The sequence below is a fragment of the Eubalaena glacialis genome, chromosome 5, assembly GCF_028564815.1.
Source record: "Eubalaena glacialis isolate mEubGla1 chromosome 5, mEubGla1.1.hap2.+ XY, whole genome shotgun sequence".
Lineage (NCBI taxonomy): Eukaryota > Metazoa > Chordata > Mammalia > Artiodactyla > Balaenidae > Eubalaena > Eubalaena glacialis.
This window is the reverse complement of record NC_083720.1, coordinates 59,627,899-59,653,416: the sequence shown is the minus strand read 5'-3', so window position 1 is coordinate 59,653,416 and position 25,518 is coordinate 59,627,899.

Below are 25,518 nucleotides of genomic sequence, written 5' to 3'. Positions count from 1 at the left end.
AGTGGAATATACAAAAGATGGGATTTGAAATCGAACTCTCTCAGTTGTTAATAGTGTAACTTCAGGAACATAACCTAGCATTTTTATGACTGATTTTTTTAATCTGCGACATTACAAAAATTATTACTTTATAAGATTGAGAAACATATTGAACAAAATGGCAATTGTTCTAGAATTAAGAGGTACTCAGTCAAACTTAAGGAGAAGTTATCCAAAAGAAGAAAACTGTAAACTGTTTGTCCAGAAATATGGAACAGAAGACAGAGAATGAAAGGGATGTGGCTGGTCAAGAAGACATTATTAAGAATACGGAAGGTCTAGGGGAATCATGCTTGCTTCCACCACTTAGAAAGTAGGTTGTTTAATATCATTAAGTACCAGTTATTACAACTTTTAAATGAGAATTAAAATAAATTTTTAAAGTGTAAAAGTTAAACGAAAAAAGACATATAAAGCTCTTAACACAGAATCTCCAATACAATAAGTGTTCAGTCAAAAGATAAGTATTATCACTATTTCTGAATTAAAGGTAACCAGGATTGTTCCTGTGAATCAACTATGATCAGAAATGTGAAGAGCTTTTGAAAAAAATATATAATCCTATTATTTTAGTGTTAAAATTTTCACAAATTGAAACAGCTCCTAGTCAGTACTTTGACCATTCTAGGCATATAATGTATTTAAACGAGTGAACACATGAATAGAAGAAATGTTACTATTAAGAGCAGTTATTTCTTCAACATGGCTCCATCTAGCATATGCATTTTTTCTTTTGACTCCTCCAGGCATTTACAACCAAGTTAGTATGAAAAGTATACCATCCATTCTCAGGAAACTGAGTCACCAAGAATTTACTAACTTGCTCAGAGTTACCAACATAGTGTTAGGACAAGCTTTAAGTCAAACTGTCTGACTCGGGAGACCAGGCTTTATTTCACCTTAAGTATTATGATTAATCTGTGTTATTCAGCACCCAAGAAACAAAGAAAATACCTTTAAATTACAAATAAATATAAATAGAATTAGTGATCACTAAGCTGAAAAACAAAATGGATCATAAACATACAAATAAAGGCATTTAAACCCTTCTATGAAAATTGAATTATCCCACTCAGAGTGAAATGGTCCCTATGCTTCTTCTAGTGTACCATATTAAGTGGGTATCCAGCACACGGAAGTAAAAACTAGTTGCTCAGAATGAGATTCTTTAACAGATACATTAATTTGTTACCAAGGATTTTCCAGTTGTATCTGTTAACCGGTTTGGAGTGGTTAAGGACATTGAGTGACAGGTCTCCATCATACTGCCAATACTTTACACCTCGCCAGAACAAATGCAGGTTCTTAGATTAAAAGACATATGCCTAGAATTTAATCAGGTACTTAACTTGTTCAATAAACATTGATAGAGTGTCCTAGGTGCTGTGCTGTGTTCTTGCTTTTAAATAATTCACCTTCTATGGCAGGGGGATTACATATAAAGCAACAATGGTAATGCCAGGTAAAAAAGTACTATCAAAGTATTTTAAAATTTGCATTGAAAGTGGCAACCTCAGTGAGCTAGGAAAGTAGTGAAGACTTCACAGAGAGAAGTACTTTGAGCAGTGTTTTAATAAATGTAAATCACTTCACTTTCCAAAAATGGATTGAAAGAGCATTTCAGGCAGGGGAATCTCACATATACAGGCATAGAGAAACTGGAGGCATGAAGAACATTTCAGAGATTATTGCAATTGATTAAGAGAGAGAAATGAGGGGGAAAAGTGAAAAAATAATGAAGAAAGTATAATTTTACAAATACAATCCAAGAAAAATATCATGTTTTTATAATCATATTATATCAAAGATGAAGTTCTGATATAATGCAAAGGAAAATAAGAGATGATTGATAATATATAGATAGAAACTTTTTCTCTAGCACTATAAACAAAGGTTATGTTGATTTTCATTAAAGGAGATCTAATGAACTAATAGTAAAGCTTGATTATATTTTGAAATAACTATTTTTGATTCTTTATTATATAATCATCTGACATACATTTGTTTCCTTAAAAAAGACTTCCTTAGTAAATTGGGGACATACGTCAGGGAAAGGTAAATTTTTTTTAACTTTTTCTACCTCAAATTGAAAGATGATGCTTTCTTGCTAGCATGATTGAATAACTCATACTGAAATCAACTAGCAACCCGAGACTTTGAATCTTAACTTTGAGTTTACATGCCAACCAATCATGAAAACCCTAAATATAATTAAAATACCAATGCTTTTCATATCAGTTAAATTCAATGATAATAATCAGAGCAAATAATTATTTCAACTTGATATCCTTCAGACATTTTTTTTTATAGGCCTGATTGAGTACCTCAAAAATCAAAATAATTGCTGTACAGCAGAAATTCACACAATATTGTAAATCGACTATACTTTCAATATGAAAAAATCAAAAAAATTTTGAAAGTTCATAATAATGCAATTGACAAGGAAATATAGTTATTTCTGAGATATACATTTTAAATAACTAGAATTATGACTTATAACATTACACCAGAACATATAAGATTTTTAGAAATTTCATGTAATGTCTGAAACATTTATATTAACATATTTCCATACAAATAACCAAAGAAAGTTTAGTATTAGTGGTTTTTTGTTTCTTTGTTTGTTTTTTTATACTGCAGGTACTTATTAGTCATCAGTTTTATACAGATCAGTGTATACATGTCAATACCAAACGTCAAATTCAGCACACCACCATCCCCACCCCACCGCGGTTTTCCCCCCTTAGTGTCCATATGTTTGTTCTCTACATCTGTGTCTCAACTTCTGCCCAGCAAAGTTTGGTTCATCTGTACCATTTTTCTAGGTTCCACGCACATGCGTTAATATACGATATTTGTTTTTCTCTTTCTGACTTACTTCACTCTGTATGACAGTCTTTAGATTCAACCACGTCTCAACAAATGACTCAATTTCGTTCCTTTTTATGGCTGAGTAATATTCCATTGTATATATGTACCACAACTTCTTTATCCATTCGTCTGTCGATGGGCATTTAGGTTGCTTCCATGACCTGGCTATTGTAAATACTACTGCAATGAACATTGGGGTGCATGTGTCTTTTTGAATTATGGTTTTCTCTGGGTATATGCCCAGTAGTGGGATTGCTGGGTCATACGGTAATTCTATTTTTAGTTTTCTAAGGAACCTCCATACTGTTCTCCATAGTGGCTGTATCAATTTACATTCCCACAAACAGTGGAAGAGGGTTCCCTTTTCTCCACACCCTCTTCAGCATTTGTTGTTTGTAGATTTTCTGATGATGCCCATTCTAACTGGTGTGAGGTGATACCTCATTGTAGTTTTCATTTGCATTTCTCTAATAATTAGTGATGTTGAGCAGCTTTTCATGTGCTTCTTGGCCATCTGTATGTCTTCTTTGGAGAAATGTCTATTTAGGTCTTCTGCCCATTTTTGGATTGGGTTGTTTGTTTCTTTAATATTGAGTTGCATGAGCTGTTTATATATTTTGGAGATTACTCCTTTGTCCAATGATTCGTTTGCAAATATTTTCTCCCATTCTGAAGGTTGTCTTTTCGTCTTGTTTATGGTTTCCTTTGCTGTGCAAAAGCTTTGAAGTTTCATTAGGTCCCATTTGTTTATTTTGGTTTTATTTCCATTACTCTAGGAGGGGGATCAAAAAAGACCCTGCTGTGATTTATGTCAAAGAGTGTTCTTCCTATGTTTTCCTCTAAGAGTTTTATAGTTTCTGGTCTTACATTTAGGTCTCGAATCCATTTTGAGTTTATTCTTGTGTATGGTGTTCGGGAGTGTTCTAATTTCATTCTTTTACATGTAGCTGTCCAGTTTTCCCAGCACCACTTACTGAGGAGACTGTCTTTTCTCCATTGTATATCTTTGCCTCCTTTGTCATACGTTAGTTGACCATAGGTGTGTGGGTTTATCTCTGAGCTTTCTATCTTGTTCCATTGATCTATGTTTCTGTTTTTGTGCCAGTACCATATTGTCTTGATTACTGTAGCTTTATAGTACAGTCTGCAGTCAGGGAGTCTGATTCCTCCAGCTCTGTTTTTTTCCTTCAAGACTGCTTTGGCTATTCACGGTCTTTTGTGTCTCCATACAAATTTTAAGATGATTTGTCCTAGTTCCGTAAAAAATGCCATTGGTAATTTGATAGGGAGTGCATTGAATTTGTAGATTGCTTTAGGTAGTATAGTCATTTTCACAATACTGATTCTTCCAATCCAAGAACATGGTATATCTCGCCATCTGTTGGTATCATCTTTAATTTCTTTCATCAGTGTCTTACAGTTTTCTGCATACAGGTCTTTTGCCTCCCTAGGTAGGTTTATTCCTAGGTATTTTATTCTTTTTGTTGCAATGGTAAATGCGAGTATTTCCATAAATTCTCTTTCAGATTTTTCATCATTAGGGTATAGGAATGCAAGAGATTTCTGTGCATTAATTTTGTATCCTGCCACTTTACCAAATTCATTAATTCTAGTAGTTTTCTGGTGGCATTTTCAGGATTCTCTATGTATAGTATCATGTCATCTGCAAACAGTGACAGTTTTACTTCTTCTTTTCCAATTTGTATTCCTTTTATTGCTTTTTCTTCTCTGACTGCCATGGCTAGGACTTCCAAAACTATGTTGAATAATAGTGGTGAGAGTGGACATCCTTGTCTCGTTCCTGATCTTAGAGGAAATGCTTTCAGTTTTTCACCATTGAGAATGATGTTTGCTGTGGGTTTGTCGTATATGGCCTTTATTATGTTGAGGTAAGTTCCCTCTATGCCCACCTTCTGGAGAGTTTTAATCATAAATGGGTGTTGAATTTTGTCAAAAGCTTTTTCTGCATCTATTGAGATGATCATATGGTTTTTATTCTTCAATTTGTTAATATGGTGTATCACATTGATTGATTTGCGTATACTGAAGAATCCTTGCAACCCTGGGATAAATCCCACTTGATCATCGTGTATGATTCTGTTTGCTAGTATTTTGTTGAGGACTTTTGCATCTATATTCATCAGTGATATTTGTCTGTAATTTTCTTTTTTTGGAGTATTTTGTCTGGTTTTGGTATCAGGGTGTTGGTGGCCTCATAGAATGAGTTTGGGAGTGTTCCTTCCTCTGCAATTTTTTGGAAGAGTTTGAGAAGGATGGGTGTTAGCTCTTCTCTAAATGTTTGATAGAATTCACCTGTGAAGCCATCTGGTCCTGGACTTTTCTTTGTTGGAAGATTATTAATCACAGTTTCAATTTCATTACTTGTGATTGATCTGTTCATATTTTCTGTTTCTTCCTGCTTCAGTCTTGGAAGGCTATACCTTTCTAAGAATTTGTCCATTTCTTCCAGGGTGTCCATTTTATTGGCATAGAGTTGCTTGTAGTAGTCTCTTGTGATGCTTTGTATTTCTGCGGTGTCTGTTGTAACTTCTCCTTTTTCATTTCTAATTTTATTGATTTGAGTCCTCTCCGTCTTTTTCTTGATGAGTCTGACTAATGGTTTATCAATTTTGTTTATCTTCTCAAAAAACCAGCTTTTAGTTTTATTTATCTTTGCTATTGTTTTCTTTGTTTCTATTCCATTTATTTCTGCTCTGATCTTTATGATTTCTTTCCTTCTGCTAACTTTGGGTTTGTTTGTTCTTCTTTCTCTAGTCACTTTACGTGTAAGGTTAGATTGTTTACTTGAGATTTTTCTTGTTTCTTGAGGTAGGCTTGTACAGCTATAAACTTCCCTCTTAGAACTGCTTTTGCTGCATCCCATAGGTTTTGGATCATAGTGTTTTCATTGTCATTTGTCTCTAGGTATTTTTTGATTTCCTCTTTGATTTCTTCAGTGATCTCTTTGTTATTTAGTAACGTATTGTTTAGCCTCCACGTGTTTGTGTTTTTTAAGTTTTTTTCCCTGTAATTCATTTCTAATCTCATAGTGTTGTGGTCAGAAAAGATGCTTGATATGATTTCAATTTTCTTAAATTTACTGAGGCTTGATTTGTGACCCAAGATGTGATCTATCCTGGAGAATGTTCCATGTGCACTTGAGAAGAAAGTGTAACCTGCTGTTTTTGGATGGAATGTCCTATAAATATCAATTAAATCTATCTGGTCTATTGTGTCATTTAAAGCTTCTGTTTCCTTATTTATTTTCATTTTGGATGGTCTGTCCATTGGTGTAAGTGAGGTGTTAAAGTCCCCCACTGTTATTGTGTTACTGTTGATTTCCTATTTTATAGCTGTTAGCAGTTGCCTTATGTATTGAGGTGCTCCTATGTTGGGTGCATATATATTTATAATTGCTATATCTTCTTCTTGGATTGATCCCTTCATCATTATGTAGTGTCCTTCCTTGTCTCTTGTAACATTCTTTATTTTAAAGTCTATTTTATCTAATGTGAGTATAGCTACTCCAGCTTTCTTTTGATTTCGATTTGCATGGAGTATCTTTTTCCATCCCCTCACTTTCAGTCTGTATGTGTCCCTAGGTCTGAAGTGGGTCTCTTGTAGACAGCATAGATATGGGGCATGTTTTTGTATCCATTCAGCGAGCCTGTGTCTTTTGTTTGGAGCATTTAATCCATTCACGTTTAAGGTAATTATCGATATGTATATTCTTGTTACCATTTTCTTAATTGTTATGGGTTTGTTTTTGTAGATCCTTTTCTTCTCTTGTGTTTCCCACTTAGAGAAGTTCCTTTAGCATTTGTTGTAGAGCTGGTTTGGTGGTGCTGAATTCTCTTAGCTTTTGCTTGTCTGTAAAGCTTTTGATTTCTCCATCAAATCTGAATGAGATCTTCGCCAGGTAGAGTATTCTTGGTTGTAGGTTCTTCCCTTTCATCACTTTAAGTATATCATGCCACTCCCTTTTGGCTTGTAGAGTTTCTGCTGAGAAATCAGCTGTTAACCTTATGGGAGTTCCCTTGTATGTTATTTGTCATTTTTCCCTTGCTGTTTTCAATAATTTTTCTTTGTCGTTAATTTTTGCCAATTTGATTACTATGTGTCTCGGCATTTTTCTCCTTGGGTTTATCCTGTAGGGGACTCACTACACTTCCTGGACTTGGGTGGCTATTTCCTTTACCATGTTAGGGAAGTTTGCAACTATAATCTCTTCAAATATTTTCTTGGGTTCTTTCTCTCTCTCTTCTCCTGCTGGGACCCCTATAATGCGAATGTTGTTGCGTTTAATGTTGTCCCAGAGGTCTCTTAGGCTGTCTTCATTTCTTTTCATTCTTTTTTCTTTATTCTGTTCTGCAGCAGTGAATTCCACCATTCTGTCTTCCAGGTCACTTATCCGTTCTTCTGCCTCAGTTATTCTGCTATTGATTCCTTCTAGTGTAGTTTTCATTTCAGTTATTGTATTGGTCATCGCTGTTTGTTTGCTCTTTAATTCCTCTAGGTCTTTGTTAAACATTTCTTGCATCTTCTCGATCTTTGCCTCCATTGTTTTTCTGGGGTCCTGGATCATCTTCACTATCATTACTCTGAATTCTTTTTCTGGAAGGTTGTCTATCTCCACTTCATTTAGTTGTTTTTCTGGGGTTTTATCTTGTTCCTTCATCTGGTACATAGCCCTCTGCCTTTTCATCTTGTCTATCTTTCTGTGAATGTGGTTTTTGTTCCACAAGCTGCAGGACTGTAGTTCTTCTTGCTTCTGCTGTCTGCCCTCTGGTGGATGAGGCTATCTAAGAGGCCTGATGGGAGGGACTGGTGGTGGGTAGAGCTGACTGTTGCTCTGGTAGGCAGAGCTCAGTAAAACTTTAATCTACTTGTCTGCTGATGGGTGGGGCTGGGTTCCCTCCCTGTTGGTTTTTTGGCCTGAGGCAACCCAACACTGGAGCCTACCTGGGCTTTTTGCTTGGGCTAATGGCAGACTCTGGGAGGGCTCACACAAAGGAGTACTTCCCAGAACTTCTGCTGCCAGTGTACTTGTCTCCACAGTGAGCCACAGCCACCCCCCGCCTCTGCAGGAGATGCTCCAACACTAGCAGTAGGTCTGGTTCACTCTCCCCTGGGGTCACTGCTCCTTCCCCTGGGTCCCGATGTGCACACTACTTTGTGTGTGCATTCCAAGAGTGGAGTCTCTGTTTCCCCCAGTCCTGTCGAAGTCCTGCAATCAATTCCCACTAGTCTTCAAAGTCTGATTCTCTAAGAATTCCTCCTCCCGTTGCCCAACCCCCAGGTTGGGAGCCTGACGTGGGGCTCAGAACCTTCACTCCAGTGGGTGGACTTCTGTGGTATAAATGTTCTCCAGTCTGTGAGTCACCCGCCCACCAGTTATGGGATTTGATTTTACTGTGATTGTGGCCCTCCTACTGTCTCACTGTGGCTTCTCCTTTGTCTTTGGATGTGGGGTATCTTTTTTGGTGAGTTCCAGTGTCTTCCTGTCGATGACTGTCCAGCAGCTAGTTGTGATTCTGGTGTTCTCACAAGAGGGAGTGAGAGCACGTCCTTCTACTCTGCCATCTTGGTTCCTCCACCTATCTTGGACTATTTTTGAGAGACATAAATTCTTGCACTTCTTTTCTGTCCCAAATAAGTAGATTAGTGCTATAGAGTAACTGCTTGTGTCCTTCCAGAATTCATTTGTCAAAAAATCAAAATATTGACTCAACAATGTTTGGGGTTCATAATCATTATACTGAATGTAGTAGTTCCTATGGTTTTTTGTAACAAATTGCTATAACAATTTGTAGTGACTTAAGGCAATTAATTATCTTGTAATTCTAGAGGTCAGATGTACAAAATGGGTCACACTGGCTAAAATCAAGGTATTGGCCAGGCTGTATTCCTTTTGGAGGCTCTAAAGGAGACTCTATTTCCTTGCTTTTTCCATTCCAGAGGCTCCCTGTATTCCTAGACTTATCACCCTCTTCTATCTTCAAAGCCAGTAGTCTGTCAATTCCTTCTCACTTTGTAGCACTTTGACCTCTTCTGCTACTCTCTTCCCCTTTTAAAAACCTTTTGATTACATTGGATTCACCTGAATAATCTGCTTATTTTAATAATCTAATTTTGTCTAAAACCTTAATTCTCCCTGCCATGTAAGGTAAACACAGTCACAGTTACCAGGGATGAGGAAAGGATTGGGGGGCGGGGGGCATTATTTTGCCTACTACACAGAATAAGAATATTGAAAAATAATTTAGAATGTGGTTTACAAATTGTAAATTGTAAGGACCAGGGAAGAAAAATAAGTATCTTTATATAAAAGTGCTAATATATGGGGTACGCCAATATTTTGATGACTACATTAGGCTGCTTCAACCTTCTTACCCTTGGGATGAACAGTTACATTTAATTTAATTTTCCAATTAAGAAAAATTAAATTAATTACTTGCTGTTTGCCCTTGAGAATACATTCTTCAGTTTTAATGCCACATAGATATATGCCTCAGGAAAGGAAGGTTTATAAAATGTTTATTAATAGTCACAACTGCCAATACTCTTCCAAATTCATCTCTAAAGTATACAATTTGAAAATCTATGGGATATCTTCTAATAAGACATGCAGTTGGGGGAGGGAGAGAGGAAAAAATGGAAGGAAAGGGAAAAAAAATGCTTTTGTTTAAAGTAAGTTAGGAATTGTGTAGTTTCCCCTTTGAGTCACTGGTTAAAAAAGAAGGAAAGAAAAAAAGAAGATTTAAAGAAGAAAGAAGAAAAAAAGAAAGAGAAAGGAAGTGAAGAAGGAAGGAAGGAAGGGAGGGAGGGAGGAAGGGAGAGAGAGTATTAATATTATGCTGTCTCAGGAATCCACTATTTTCAGCCTGATTTTAAAATACACGGAATGTGATCTTTCGAATGATCAAAATTCTTGCATTCAGAAGCCATGAATTCCTGTATGGCTCAATTTATTCTTTAGTGGCTATCCTCGTTTAAAAAAATGTTTTGCTGTCTTTTCATCTGTATGATAAGGGCCTTGAGGCCCTGGTTACTGGGATGTGCTGAATGTATTTCTATTTACATTAATTTTCCTTGGATGAGCGCGTCACCCAAGATGGTACTCTTTCTTACCACTATATATGGTATTTTCCTCCCTGCTGCTGCCTGCCACTCTTGCCTCTCCTGTTGCTTTTCACTGTGTCTGTTACCACTTTTGACCACTGTTGCTGCTGCTGCTGCTGCAGCCTCGACCTGATTCAGCCCAACTGCCTGATTGCTATAATCATCTCCCTTCATTCTTGTTCTGTATTGCTTCCATTTTTTTTGTCCTCTATTTATTCATTATTGTTTCACTCTTTATACCTAGTCAGGACTAAGATGATTGTACTTTCATTTGTTGACTAAACATTCCATGTATAACATTTAAATCTTCTGCTTATAAGTGTTATTCATTCATTCATTCACAAAATATTAGTATAATGCTTGTATTTAATACAAACAGCAGTATTATTATTAATTTAGGACCAATAAAAATAAGCAATAATTGCTATCCTCAAAGAGTTTATAATTTACTTGTAGAGATGACAAACACAGAAAATTGCTACGATTAAAAAACCACAGATAATGAATATGAGAATAATAAAAAGTGTTCTCAAACACCAAGACAAATGATCATTTTATGTTAAATTAAGGACTAGTATCATGGAGATAATTCTAATTTGGCCCTAAGTTGCAAATATTTTCATGGTTAAAAATTAAAAGTTCTAGGTGTTGGACAGAGAACATACAGTAGTAAGTTGTAGGAGTTTTTAAGTTTTAAATGACAATTTGGTACAAGAAATGGAATCTAGACTCAAAATACTAGTCTGATTTTTTGGTCCATGTCCCCCTTATTTATTGTTAGCCTTACCTGTGTTCTAGTCCAAATATCCTAGAAAGCATCCACACCTACATAACAAAGGACACTTCAGTGTGCCAAACAACTTGGTTTATCAGAGTTTCCTTCAGAAGGTGTTGGGTCTCACTTACACAGACAAAGCACAGTGGATTTCTTTCTAATTATCATTTTAGGAAAGTATAATGTAATGTCAGACAGATATTTGCTTAAATATATGGAACCTTTATTCCTAAGAATTGCTCTTGTAACTTCATAAGAACATAAGCTTTTTGATGTAAAATTTAGATACTTATGATAGAAGGCCTCGATTAAAAAATACCCATATAAATGCAAATATGTAGTTGACATCTGCTTACAGGTTGGGTACATATTCTTTCTGAGACAAAATACTAATAAAATTGGGTCTGACTCAATGAACTAAAAGAGCATTGATACTTCCTCCACTTAAAATAATTGGATTTTACCTTTCTATTGCAAGGCACATTTTAAGGAAATATTGTTGACCTTCTCCTGCCCCCAAATACTTCCTTTTCTCATAATATAATACATTTCTGAGGTACTGAAAGTTTACAACAAAATTACACATGAAAGAAGGAAGAGTTTAAAAGAAAACTGCAGGCAACAAACATGTTTGGATAAGTAATGGCAGGGGAACGCTGTCCTATCAGAGTTAACATTGTTAAATAAAGTATTCCATTAAGGTCTATAACTATGGCAATAAAAAGGTAGAATTTTAAACTATTATGAAATGAATGAGTGCAAAATTTAAAAACAATAATTGTTACTTCCACAAACAGCCTGTTTTTACTAGAGTTACTGCCCTTTTAGCTATACCATATATGTATTTTGTTTCTTAAAAGTCTCATGGAAAACCATCCTTCTTAAAATTAAGCAAGTTGTAAAGGTTAAAAAAAACCTAAACATATAGAGTTGACCCTCTGTATTCTCAGGTTCTGCATCCATGGATTCAGCCAATCCCAGATCTAAGATAGGGTTGACTCCGAAGATGTGGAACCTGCGATTGAGGGCTGATTATGTTATTTTAAGCCCTTCCAAATTATCTGTACTTTTAATGATATGTAATTCACAGTTTTCATTTGTACTTAGATGGTAATTTTCAGTAGAACTTTCCAGTATTAAAGAAACTATCTGTAAATTGAGATGGAATTATAAAACATAAGAAATAAAAATTTTGAATCTTTCATAAGGTTACAAAATTTCAAGTTAAAAAGACAACATTATCTATTAAAATCACCATTTTAGAGTCATAATGGAAGCTAATCATATTTTTAAAATTAAATTGAATAAGTGACAATTCATTCCATTTACCCCATGTGAGTATTAATATTCTCCATTAAAACAGATGAGTATTAGGTCAGAAAATTTGTTTCAGTAGCTGTCCTGCTTCCACACTAAAACTGAATTTCTTTTAGTTACTTTCTGAAAGAGTAGCAGCTTAATTTATTCATTGATATACCAGACCAGTTGGGTGTCTATGTGCTACTGTAGACTAGATTTTGAAGCTCATGGCAAAAGTCCTTGATATGTGATCTCCTATATAGAAGGACTGGTTTAGACTGAAACACCTGAATGGACCTTTTGGGAATAGTTGAACCAAATCCTAAGAAACGAACCCGGGCAGACTCAGCTCCTTTCCTGGTGGCACGTACTCCATTAAGGGCAGCAATTAGGTTCCAAAGGCCAACTCACAAAAACAAAAAAACAAAAAATTTGTTTATACAAAGTTCCCTAAGAATTGTGATTGTGATCTCACAGCTAAATACCAGACAAGACCTGAGTAATCCAAAACATCACATTATGAATACGAAAAATGTGTTTAGCATGCAAACTATAATTCTATATGTTCTTGTTTGTACAGCTGCAATGGAAAGCATTTTCAGACAGAAATGATTCTGTCAAGGCAGCACCCTGCCTTTGCACCTCCTGGGGAAGGTGAGTGGGAGGCAGAAGGCACCCTTGCCCTCCATATATTATGAAAAGTGCCACATTAACAAATGATCGACTCCTACAAAGAGGAGTGAGGAAAAAGGAGTTCTGGTTCACTATCTTGCTTCAACTTGACCCTCATTACACTCAAATACATATTCATGAATCCCCCGCAACAACTGGGTCATTGGTAGAATAAGAAAGGTATCTGCGACAATAAATGAGAGTGCTTGAAATTAGAAAAGGAAAAAAAGTCCTGCCAATCTGTCATCTATATTTATAGTTCAATAATAACTTGTATTTCTTACAAGAAAAACTAGAAAATAAAAGCATTTATTGAAAACCTGAATCCATTATTTTTAATACAGTTATTTTAATAAGATACAAAGGTCAGAAATTGCCATTAGGTTCCATTTTAATATACTGAATATTTAGCAGAAAAAAAACCCAACATTCTGGAATAGCATTTATTTGTTAACAAAGAAAAACAACTGAAAATAGGTACCTTTAATCTCTTTAATAAATTCAGTCTCACAACCCCTAAGTACATAAAATTATCACATTACTTTTCTGTATTGTCAACAGCTTCTTTAAGTCTGGCCATACATCAGATTAGAAATAATTTTTTATTCCAGGTATATCTAATGCATGGACAGTTTTTAACAAAAAGTGGGACAGTTAGACATTTTAGTTATAAATATAATTATGATGTGACAAAATAAAACTTCTTATGCCAATGTGAGTGTGAATATGCATTCATATTCACATACACACATTTAGCACTTTGTGGAAAAAATTTCTCTAACATGCTGAGTTTATCTCATCCAAAATATTTGAGAAAAAAAAAAACGTGATATAGATAAACAATTTGTATTTATTTGTTCAATTTTTATTTACAGATGAAATAATTCTGTTAATTTTACAATGTATTTACTCATTCAATGAAATGTATAATTTATCTATTAAAAAACCAACACAAAGTGATGCAATCCAAGTTTTTCTAGAATATTGTTTTCACATATGGCTGTTTCTGGATCTAGTGAAGCAAAAGCCATGTGAGAAAAAGCTAAATGATCAGGAAAGGAAAAAAAATACTGCTTCTCATCTTTCTAAGTAACAGTGTTTGTATTCCTGCTCTTTTCTTTTTCTTTCTATTCCCTTTGATTAATGTGGAACTTTCTGATTTGGAGGGCAAAATAATCTAAAATAGAATTTAACTATTTTTCTCACTATAAGCTTCAATCCCACAGTATTTTTTTGTTGTGAAAGATTGACAGAATAAACTATTGAATAAATCAATAAAACACTGAAGGAACTGAATAGTCTAGGTAATTCTGCTCTATTCAACTATGAATTATAAATATAATATTCCATGAAAAAATTCTTAACTTGATAGTTTCTGTGATAATTTTGCAATTAGGATATAAAATCTTCATCAAAACAGTTTAAGAAGGACAATTAAATAAATTTAAATTAATAAATTAATTAATTTGCCAGATGTTCATTCTTACAGATGAAATGTGAGTTCACGTACTTTGAAGAATAAGTTAAGATTAGGTCATAGGAATATTATTTTCTCACATTTATAAATAAAAGAAATTTAAACACAATTTAGTAATTTTGAATATAATTTGATGAATTTGTCCAAATAGAAAACATTCAAACACTTATTCACTTGCTCATAATAGTTGGTACAAAATATTTATTGAGAGAGTAACTTACGTGTTAAAAGCATGGGCTTCAAAATCCTGGAACCCAGGTTCTGTGTTTTGATAGTTTGTGTGCCTTGGGCAAGCAACTTAACCTCTTTATCCCTTAGTTTCTATGTGTTTTAGAAAAATTTTAAGATACTGAAATTTCATCATAAGCACTGGGTGTGTTTAATGCAATACTTTTGTAAAAAGCTTAGATGGATGCTTTTACATAAATGCTTAATAAATATTATCAATGATTTCAGTGAATAATGTCTATCCTTACTGTGCCTTAATTTTCTCATTATCAATTCTTACTATCTGGTGTGTTACATATGTATTAATTGGTGTTGACACAGACTTATTTATTTATGTGTTTCTTGTCCATCTCAGCCAGGATAATATAAATTCTCAAAGGGAAGGTATTTGTGATTTAAATTATTTCATACACTTATTCAACATCTGCATTTCCAATACATGAAACTTCAGTGTCTTTTCCACATTTTAAAAGTTGGGTTCTTAGATCATCCAGACAGAAAATCAACTGGTCTTAAACACCAGTTTAAGTAAACACTGGCCTTAAACACCACATTTGACTAAATAAACTTAACAGAGATATATAGAACATTCCATCCTAAAGCAAAAGAAACACATTCTTTTCAAGTACACATGGAACATTCTCCAGGATAGATCACATGCTAGGCCACAAAACAAGTCAGAATAAATTTAAGAAAACTGAAATCATATCAAGCAACTTTTCTGACCACAACACTATGGACTAGAAATCAACTACAAGAAAAAAACTGCAAAAAACACAAACATATGAAGGCTATACAACATGCTGCTAAACAACCAATGTAGTCACTGAAGAAATCAAAGAAGAAATTAAAAAATGCCTAGGGCTTCCCTGGTGGTGCAGTGGTTGAGAATCTGCCTGCCAATGCAGGGCACACGGGTTCGAGCCCTGGTCTGGGAAGATCCCACATGCCGCAGAGCAACTGGGCCCGTGAGCCACAGCTACTGAGCCTGCGCATCTGGAGCCAGTGCTCTGCAACAAGAGAGGCCACGATAGTGAGAGGCCCACGTACCACGATGAAGAGTGGCCCCCACTCGCCGCAACTAGAGAAAGCCCTCGCACAGAAACGAAGACCCAACACAGCGAAAAATAAATAAATAAATTTTAAAAAAATGCTTTGAGACAAAGAAAACAAATACACAACCATACAAAAATCTATGGGATGCAGCAAAAGCAGTTTTAAGAGGGAAGTTTACAGTGATATAAGCCTACCTCAGGAAACAAGAAAAAAACCTCAAATAAGCAACCCAAACTTATACCTAACGGAACTAGAAAAAAAGAACAAACAAAACCCAAAGTTAGTAGAAGAAAAGAAATCATAAATATCAGAGCAGAAATAAATGAAATAGAGATAAAAAATTAGAAAAGATCAGTGAAACTCAGAGCTGGTTCTTTGAAAACATAAAACTGATAAACCTTTAGCCAGACTCCTCAAGAAAAAAAGAAAGAGGGCCCAATTCAGTAAAATCAGCAGATGTTCACATCCCATAGTCAGCGTTCCATATCAGAGTTTCCACATCCCTGGATTCAACCAACTGCAGACTGTGTAGTACTGTATGTATTTATTGAAAAGAGTCTGCCTGTAAGTGAATCCTCAAAATTCAAACTCATATTGTTCAAGGATCAACTGTATACTCTATATCTCTATTCTATTTATCTACCTACTTACCTATAGTCTATCAGAAATATCACGTAGGTAACATGAAGGATAGCCTACATATTACCTGAAAGATATTTTGCATTTTTATAGTCTGTAGAAATAATACTTAATTTATTCAATTTTTTAAAAAGTATAGTGTATATCTCCTTTACATACCCCTTTTTTTAAAAAAAAATCATATCATCTTCAAATAAGAATATTTCCAACATTTTTATACAGGTGTACCTCCTTTGTTACTGTTATTGTTCATGCGTTGACCAATCTGTCCTGAATAGTTTAAAAGAGTACTAGTAATATTGGGCATAAGCACTTCTATTAAATCACCATGTAACCTTATACTGGCGGAGGGAGGACCTTCAAGATGGCAGAGGAGCAAGACGTGGAGATCAGCTTCCTCCACACAAATACATCAAAAATACATCTACATGCGGAACAACTCCTACAGAACACCTACTGAAAGCTGACAGAAGACCTCAGATTTCCCAAAAGGCAAGGAAGTCCCAACATACCTGGGTAGGATAAAAGAAAAAAGAAAAAAGAGACAAAAGAATAGGGACGGGACTTGCATCTCGGGGAGGGAGCTGTGAAGGAGGAAGTTTCCACACACTAGGAAGCCCCTTTACTGGCGGAGACAGGGGGTAGGGTGGGGGGGGAAGCTTTGGAGCCACGGAGGAGAGTGCAGCAACAGGGGTGCAGAGGGCAAAGCGGAGAGATTCCCGCATACAGGATCTGTGCCGACAAGCACTCACCAGCCTGAGAGGCCTGTATGCTCACCCGCCAGGGCAGGTGGGGCTGGGAGCTGAGGCTCAGGATTTGGAGGTCAAATCACAGGGAGAGGATTGGGGTTGGCAGCGTGAACACAGCCTGAAGGGGGCTAGTGCACCACAGCTAAACAAGACAGAGTCTGGGAAAAAGTCTGGAACTGCCTAAGAATCAAGAGACCATTGTTTCAGGGTGTGAGAGGAGAGGAGATTCAGAGCACTGCCTAAATGAGCTCCAGAGCTGGGCGCGAGCCATGGCTATCAGCGTTGACACCAGAGACGGGCATGAAACGCTAAGGCTGCTGCTGCAGCCACCAAGAAGCCTGTGTGCAAGCACAGGTCACTATCCCACCTCCCCTCCCAAGAGGCTGTGCAGCCCACCACTGCCAGGGTCCCATAATCCAGGGAAAACTTCCCTGGGAGAACACACAGCGAGCCTCACGCTGTTGCAACATCACGCCGGCCTCTGCCACCGCAGGCTCATCACGCATTCCGTACCCCTCCCTCCCCCCGGCCTGAGTGAGCCAGAGCCACCTAATCAGCCGCTTCTTTAACTCCCTCCTGTCTGGGCAAAGAACAGAAGCCAGAGGGTGACCTACATGCAGAGGTAGGTCCAAATCCATAGCTGAACCCCAGGAGTTGTGCGAACAAAGAAGAGAAAGGGAAATCTCTCCATGCAGCCTCAGAAGCAGTGGATTAAATCTCCCCAATCAACCTGATGTACCCTGCATCTGTGTAATACCTGAATAGACAAGGAATCATCCCAAAATTGAGGCGGTGGACTTAGGGAGCAACTGTAGACTTGGGATTTACTGTATGTGACTGACCAGTTTCTGATTTTTACGTTTATCTTAGTTTATTTTTTAGCGCTTGTGTTCATTGATGGATTTGTTTATTGGTTTGGTTGCTCTCTTTTTGTTTTTTTTTTAATACTTTTTACATTTCTTTAATACATTTTTTTAATTTTTTATTTTAATAACTTTATTTATTTATTTTTTTCTTTCTTTCTTTTTTTTTTTCTCCGTTTCTTCTGAGCCATGTGGCTGACTGGGTCTTGGTGCTCCAGCCACTTGTCAGGCCTGAGGCTCTGAGGTAGGAGAGATGAGTTCAGGACACTGGTGGGAGAGCTGAGTTCGGGACATTGGACCACCAGACACGTCCTGGCCCCACATAATATCAATCTCTGAGAGTCTTCCCAGAGATCTCTGTCTCAATGCTAAGACCCAGCTCCACTCAACGACCAGCAAGCTCCAGTGCTGGACATCCCAGGCCAAAAAACAAGCAAGACAGGAACACAACCTCACCTACTAGCAGAGAGGCTGCCTGAAATTATAGTTCGTTCACAGACACCCCAAAACACACCACCAGACACAGTCCTGCCCACCAAAAAGACAAGATCTAGCCTCATCCACCAGAACACAGGCACCAGACACCTCCACCAGGAAGCCTACACAACACACTGAACCAATCATACCGACTGGGGGCAGAAACCAAAAACAATGAGAACTATGAACCTGCAGCCTGTGAAAGAGAGACCCCACACACATTAAGTTAAGCAAAATGAGAAGACAGAGAAATACACAGCAGATGAAGGAGCAAGGTAAAAACCCACCAGACCAAAGAAATGAAGAGGAAATAGGCAGTCTACCTAGAAAAGAATTCAGAGTAATGATAGTAAAGATGTTCCAAAATCTTGGAAATAGAATGGAGAAAATACAAGAAACATTTAATAAGGTCCCAGAAGAACTAAACAGCAACAAACAAAGATGAACAACACAATAAATGAAATTAAATATCCTCTAGAAGGAATCAATAGCAGAATAACTCAGGCAGAAGAGCAGATAAGTGACCTGGAAAATAAAATAGTGGAAATAACTACCACAGAGCAGAATAAAGAAAAAAGAATGAAAAGAATTGACGACAGTCTCAGGGACCTCTGGGACAATGCTAAACACAGCAACATTCGAATTATAGGGGTCTCAGAAGAAGAAGACAAAAAAAAAAAGGGATTGAGAAAATATTTGAGGAGATTATAGTTGAAAACCTCCCTAATATGGGAAAGGAAGTAGTCAATCAAGTCCAGGAAGCGCAGAGAGTCCCATACAGGATAAATCCAAGGAGAAACACACCAAGACACATATTAATCAAACAATCAAAAATTAAATACAAAGAAAAAATATGAGAGCAACAAAACAAAAGCAACAAATAGCATACAAGGGAATCCCCATAAGGTTAACAGCTGATTTTTCAGCAAACTCTGCAAGCCAGAACGGAGTGATGGGACATATTTAACGTGATGAAAAGGAAAAATCTACAACCAAGTTTACTCTACCCAGCAAGGATCTCATTCAGATTCGAAAGAGAAACTAAAACCTTTACATACAAGCAAAAGCTAAAACAACTCAGCACCACCAAACCACCTTTACAACAAGTGCTAAAGGAACTTCTCTAGGCAGGAAACACAAGACAAGGAAAAGACCTACAATAACAAACCCAAGACAATTAAGAAAATGGTAACAGGAACATACATAATGATAATTACCTTAAATGTAAATGGATTAAATGCTCCCACCAAAAGACACAGACTGGCTGAATGGATACAAAAACAACACCCGTATATATGCTGTCGACAAGAGACCCACTTCAGACCTAGGGACCCACACAAACTGAAAGTGAGGGGATGGAAAAAGATATTCCATGCAAATGGAAATCAAAAGAAAGCTGGAGTAGTAATTCTCATATCAGACAAAATAGATTTTAAAATAAAGACTATTAGAAGAGACAAAGAAGGACACTACATAATGATCAAGGGATCAATCCAAGAAGAAGATATAACAATTGTAAATATTTATGCACCCAACATACAAGCACCTCATTAGATATGGCAAATGCTAACAGCCATAAGAGGGGAAATCGACAGTAACACAATAATAGTAGGAGATTTTAACACTCCACTTTCACCAATGGACAAATCAACCACAATGAACATAAATAAGGAAACACAACCTTTAAATGACACATTAAACAAAATGGATTTAATTGATATTTATAGGACATTCCATCCAAAAACAACAGAATACACTTTCTTCTCAAGTGCTCATGGAACATTCTCCAGGATAGATCATATCTTGGGTCACAAAACAAGCCTTGGTAAATTTAAGAAAATTGAAATCTTATCAAGTATCTTTTCTGACCACAATGCTATGAGACTAGATATCAATTACAGGGAAAAAAAAAATGTAAAAAACACAAACACATGGAGGCTAAACAATACACCACTAAATAACCAAGACATCACTGAAGAAATCAAAGAGGAAATCAAAAAATACCTAGAAACAAATAACAATTAAAACACGACAACCGAAAACCTATGGGATGCAGCAAAAGCAGGTCTAAGAGGGAAGTGCATAGCAATACAATCCTACCTCAAGAAACAAGAAACATCTCAAAAAACAACCTAACCTTACACCTAAAGCAATTAGGGAAAGACAACAAAAAATCCCCAAAGTTAGCAGAAAGAAAGAAAGAAAGAAAGATCAGATCAGATCAGAAATAAGTGAAAAAGAAATGAAGGAAATGATAGCAAAGATCAATAAAACTAAAAGCTGGTTCTTTGAGAAGATAAACAAAATTGATAAACCATTAGCCAGACTCATCAAGAAAAAAAGGGAGAAGGCTCAAATCAATAGAATTAGAAATGAAAAAGGAGAAGTAACCACTGACACTGCAGAAATACAAAGGATCATGAGAGATTACTATAAGCAACTAAATGCCAATAAAATGGTCAACCTGGAAGAAATGGACAAATTCTTAGAAAAGCACAACCTTCTGAGACTGAACCAGGAGGAAATAGAAAATATAAACAGACCAATTACAAGCAGTGAAATTGAAACTGTGATTAAAAATCTTCCAACAAACAAAAGCCCAGGACCAGATGGCTTCATAAGCGAATTCTATCAAACATTTAGAGAACAGCTAACACCTATCCTTCCCAAACGCTTCCAAAATATAGCAAGGGAGGAACACTCCCAAACTCATTCTATGAGGCCACCATCACCCTGATACCAAAAGCAGACAAAGATGTCACAAAAAAAGAAAACTACAGGCCAATATCACTGATGAACATAGATGCAAAAATCCTCAACAAAATACTAGAAAACAGAAACCAGCAGCACATTAAAAGTATCATATACCATGATCAAGTGGGGTTTATCCCGGGAATGCAAGGATTCTTCAGTATATGCAAATCAATCAATGTGATAAACCATATTAACAAATTGAATGAGAAAAACCATATGATCATCTCAATAGATGCAGAGAAAGCTTTCAACAAAATTCACAGCCATTTATGATAAAAACCCTCCAGAAAGCGGGCACAGAGGGAACTTACCCCAACATAATAAAGGCCATACATGACAAACCCAGAGCCAACATCATTCTCACTGGTGAAAAACTGAAACCATCTCCTCTAAGATCAGCAACAAGACAAGGTTGCCCACTCTCACCACTATTATTCAACATAGTTTTGGATGCAATCAGAGACGAAAAAGAAATAAAAGGGTTCAAATTGGAAAAGAAGAAGTAAAACTGTCACTGTCTGCAGATGACATGATACTGTACGTAAAGAATCCTAAAGATGCTACCAGAAAACTACTAGAGCTAATCAATGAATTTGGTAAAGTAGCAGGATACAAAATTAATGCACATAACTCTCTTGCATTCCTATACACTAAGAATGACAAATCTGAAAGAAAAATTAATGAAACACTCCCATTTACCATTGCAACAAAAAGAATAAAATACCTAGGAATAAACCTACCTAAGGAGACAAAAACCTGTATGCAGAAAACTATAAGACACTGATGAAAAAATTAAAGGTGATACAAACAGATGGAGAGATATACCATGTTCTTGGATTAGAAGAATCAACATGGTGAAAACGACTATACTACCCAAAGCAATCGATAGATTCAGTGCAATTCATATCAAACTATTAATGGCATTCTTCACAGAACTAGAACAAAAAAATGCACAATTTGTATGGAAACACAAAACACCCCGAATAGCCAAAGTAATCATGAGCAAGAAAAACGGAGCTGGAGGACTCAGGCTCCCTGACTTCAGAGTATACTACAAAGCTACAGTAATCAAGACAGTATGGTACTAGCACAAAAACAGTAATGTAGATCAATGGAACAGGATAGAAAGCCCAGAGATAAACCCACACACATATGGTCACCTTATCTTTGATAAAGGAGGCAAGAATATACAATGGAGAAAAGACAGCCTCTTCAATAAGCAGTGCTGGGAAAACTGGACAGCTACATGTAAAAGAATGAAATTAGAACACTCCCTAACACCATACACAAAAATAAACTCAAAATGGATTAAAGACCTAAATGTCAGGCCAGACACTATAAAGCCCTTAGAGGAAAATATAGGCAGAACAGTCTGACATAAATCACAGCAAGATCCTTTTTGAGTCACCTCCTACAGAAATGGAAATAAAAAAAGAAATAAACAAATGGGACCAAATGAAACTTAAAAGCTTTTGCACGGCAAAGGAAACCATAAACAAGACCAAAAGACAACCCTCAGAGTGGGAGAAAATATTTGCAAACAAAGCAACTGACAAAGGATTAATCTCCAAAATTTACAAGCAGTTCATGCAGCTCAATATCAAAAAAACAAACAACCCAATACAAAAATGGGCAGAAGACCTAAATAGACATTTCTCCAAAGAAGATATACACATTGCCAAAAAACACATGAAAGAATGCTCAACATCACTAATCATTAGAGAAATGCAAATCAAAACTACAATGAGGTATCACCTCACACCGGTCAGAATAGCCATCATCAAAAAATCTACAAACAATAAATGCTGGAGAGGGTGTGGAGAAAAGGGAACACTCTTGCACTATTGGTGGGAATATAAATTGATACAGCCACTATGGAGAACAGTATGGAGGTTCCTTAAAAAACTAAAAATAGAACTACCATATGACCCAGCAATCCCACTACTGGGCATATACCCTGAAAAAGCCTTAACTCAAAAATAGTCATGTACCACAATGTTCATTGTCACACTATTTACAATAGCCAGGACATGGAAGCAACCTAAGTGTCCCTCGACAGATGAATGGATAAAGATGGGGCACATATATACAATGGAATATTACTCAGCCATAAAAAGAAATGAGATTGAGTTATTTGTAGTGAGGTGGATGGATCTAGAGTCTGTGATACAGAGTGAAGTCAGTCATAAAAATAAAACAAATACCATATGCTAACACCTACATATGGAATCTAAAAAAAAAAAATGATTCTGAAGAACCTAGGGGCAGGACAGGAATAAAGATGCAGACGTAGAGAATGGACTTGAGGATACATGGAGGGGGAAGGGTGAGCTGGGAGAAAGTGAGAGAGTGGCAATGACATACATACACTACCAAATGTAAAACAGATAGCTAGTGGGAAGCAGCTGCACAGCACAGGGAGATCAGTTCAGTGCTTTGTGACCACCTAGAGGGGTGGGATAGGGATGGTGGGAGGGAGACACAAGAGGGAGGGGTTATGGGGATATAAGTATACATATAGCTGAATCACTCTGTCATACAGCAGAAACTAACACAACATTGTAAAGCAATTATACTCAATAAAGATGTTTAAAAAAAAAAAGATTATACTGGCAACTAGTTTCTGATAGATTATCTTCAACATACCAAGGATGTATGTTTCTCTATCTGCTTTATAACATGTCAGTTATTTAAATGAAACCTGTCTGCTACTAAAATTTCATTTTTTCCAGACACTAAAATAGTTGTAATCCTTCTCCAAAGTCATATACACATTGCTAACAAAATGGGGATTGCAGGGAACAGTTTACAGATGAGGTGAGGAACTGACCAAGTGTAGATCAACTGAAAGACAAGTGGAGATATGTTCTGATAAGATCTTGAATTTTGGTCTTGTTATTTTGGCTTTTATTTGATGTTGAAAATTTGTTTCAGTATAATATTATGCTGTTATGAATTATTATGGACATATTTGGAATTAAGTAATATTTTTCTGAACATTACCAATGAAAAAACAAAAATGTTATAGTTATGTTAAAGTCTGATTTAATTTTACTTGTTGTCAAGTTGGATTGATTAAATGAACTTCTGTTCAGTGCTTATATTTATGTGATTTTTACAATGATGTTTCTGCTTCATTTAATTCTGAAGGAGCTACGGTTGTTATGAATTGAATTGTCCTTCCCTCAAAATTCATATATTGAAGTCCTAACTTCCAGTACCCCAAAATATGACTGTACTTGGAGATGGGACCTTTAAAGAAGTAATTAAGTTAAAATGAGGCCGTTTCCTCATTTTAGATTGGGCCCTTTCCAATCTGACTGGTGTCCTTATAAGAAGAGGAGAGGACACAAAGAGAGACAACAGGGGTGTGCATACACAGAGGAAAGACCATGTGAGGACACAAAGAAAAGGTGGTCATCTACAAGCCAAGGAGAGAGATATCAAAAGAAGTAAAACCCTGCCAGAATCTTTATCTTGGACATCCAACCTCCAGAATTGTGAGAAAATAAATTTCTGGTGTTTAAGCCACCCGGTCCGTGATATTTAGTAGTTACAGCAGCCCAGCAGACTAATACAAGGGTCTAGAAAAGTAAAATAGTTTGTCTAAGATCACACAGTTAGTGAGGGGGAGGTCTTAGATGCAGATGGAGATGTATCATACTCTAATTGCTTCAACACATTATACCACCCAAGACACTAAAATTAATTTTGTATTATAAGATTTTGTTTTTCTTTCCTGTGTTTTAAAAAAAGTGCAGGTTTTTCATTCAAAATATTAATTCAAAATGAATATCTACAAACACAATTTAATTGCAACTTTTAGAATGTAGGGTATAATGCTGAAAAATTTTGGAAATTCTTATTTTTTAAGTAAAAATATAACATTTATCTCAGAAATGTTGACCTTTTTAAACCTAAACAAGTTTTTCTCAGTATGAAACAGATTTTTCTCTGGAAAAAACAGGCTTCCTTTGATCTCATGATATATTCAAAGAGATAATGAAGCATGTTTTGCTTTCTTGTAAACCTGTTAAAATATTATTTTTATCTGAGGTTGACAGTGGTGAAAATTTTATCACACAGCATGAAATGTGTTATTTTGATACACTGACACCATATCAAAACTTATCCTTACACATTCAACTTTGTGACAAAGAACATATTCCTATGAATTTCACAGGCAATTTCCATAGGATTAAAAAAAAAGTATTAGTTTCAGATGCTGAATGGCTTTTACACTGTTAACTGGTAAGGACAGGTTGACGAATATATTGATGTTGAATTACACCACATTATAACCTAAAGCAAATCTGTAATATAATTTCTGACGTGGATATTCACATAAACTGGAGAAAAGATATTTGGAATTAAAGTAATTAATAATCTTACTTTCCACCTTCATTTATAGGACTCTCACTAATGTCAATGTGGGTTCATGATTTCAACAGAATAGGAACAGAGTTTTAAAAATCTATTTCCATGATCAAAGTACCA